We start from the raw sequence: 1,873 nt of genomic DNA, 5'->3' as shown, positions 1-1,873 counted from the left end.
AGTGAGCAGTGGGGGTGGATGAACAGGACCCCGTGGCGTTGCCTCTGGATGAACATGACCCCGATCGATCGAGCAAGTTGGGGCTGGATGAACATGACCCCATGGAGGGCTCGATGAACAGGACGACCCCGTGGAGGGCTGGATGAACAGTAGATGGTGAAGAGGTGGATGAATAATAGCCCGTGGAGGGGTGGTTGAACAGGAGCCCATGGAGAGGGGTGGTTGAACAGTAGCCGGTGGAGTAGCATGCGGTGGAGGCTGGATGAACATGAGCCCGTGGATGACCAATATCAGGTGGAGGCTGGAGGAGGTCGACGGTGGATGAACAGTAGCCCGTGGAGGCGGGAGGATGTCGATGGTGGTGATGAACAGTATCCCGTGGAGTCCCGTTTTGCGGTAAGCCACACCCCTCCCGATGAACAGGACCCCCGTTTCGACCGTAGCGCTCCAACACAAGTCCGTTTCGTCCGTTTTGCGGTATGCCACACCCCTCCCGATCAACATGACCTCCGTTTCGACCGTTGGAGTTCTGTTTCCTCCGTTTTGCGGTACGCTAGACCCCTCCCGATGAACATGATCCCGTTTCGAATGTGGCCGGTCGAACACAAGGCCGTTTCCTCCATTGTGCGGTACACTAGGCCTCGTTTCCATCGCCTGTTCCTTCCAAGCCATCCCGATGAACACGACGACGCATTCCGTTCCGACCCAGCCGGTTGGCTCCCCATGAACATGACGATGATGCTGTTTCTCCATTCCGACCTAGCCATGTACACGAGCCCTGGCCGTACTATGCACGAGTAGGCGTTTGAGACCCCGCCCGTATGTACGTACGTGGCCGTATTTTCTTTCTTGCACACTGGCCGCCGTACATGCTACGTGCGCGCCTCTACTACCACACGTGCGCGCCTCTACATCCACCAGTATGTACGTACACGTTCGCGACCAGAATGACAACGCTACATACGCTTCGACCAGGTGGGTTCCGACTGTCAGGCACTTCCTTGCGTGCGAAGATGTAGCTGGTGGGTCCCAGCAGTCAGGGGGGCGAATTGTTTTTTTTGCCCGAACGCACTTCCTTGCATGCGAAGATGTATCTGGTGGGTCCCAGCAGTTAGGGGGAAACGTTTTTTCGTGAAATACGGTGGCCCATCCGGTATGTCCCTGCTGTCAGGTGGAGGAATCATTATTTTCCGCCTAATAAGGAGGCACTTCCTTGCGGTTGTCGTGGACCCAGCTGTCAGCCTCTCCACGTACAGTACTCTTCCGATGGAAGTCGGTCATTGACCACATTGACCACGCCGCACCGAGAGCACCACAGCGGTGGACAACGGCGAGGCCTAGGAAGGGGACGACGCGGAGCCGGGGAAGATGCGGTAGTGGATGCCCACGCATAGAGGAGTACGAGGGTTCACTGGTTCGGCTGCGGTGTGAGGCTGCCGTCACCGCAGAATAACAGGGGGTGTGGGTGAGTGGAGGGATGGCCTGGCTAGTGGTGGGAGTAGTATGGGGGAGGTGAGGCCTCCGCGGTAGCACAATCGGCCACGGGAGGCAGGAGCAGGCAGCACAACCGACGCTGCTTTGGGCGGCTGAAGCAAGAAAACCAGAGGTTGAAGAAGCACTATGGCCGTTGGATGGACATCATACGGTCACTGGAGTATTGACTAAGTAGACAAAGCCCTCCGTCCCCGTCAACATAATAGGCCCACAAGTCAGCCCAACAATATGGTGGGTCCCAGCTAGTAGGGGGTATTCATTTTTTTGGGTGTAATAAGGAGGCACTTCCTTGCGTGCGAAGATATAGCTGGTGGGTCCGACTTGTCAACGGGGGGAACATTTTTTCATGAAATACAGAGGCCCTTCCTGTGGGTCCTAG

The sequence above is a fragment of the Triticum dicoccoides genome, chromosome 6B (genome assembly GCF_002162155.2).
Source record: "Triticum dicoccoides isolate Atlit2015 ecotype Zavitan chromosome 6B, WEW_v2.0, whole genome shotgun sequence".
NCBI lineage: Eukaryota > Viridiplantae > Streptophyta > Magnoliopsida > Poales > Poaceae > Triticum > Triticum dicoccoides.
The sequence above is the reverse complement of the archived record's forward strand: the minus strand, read 5'-3'. Positions refer to the sequence as shown.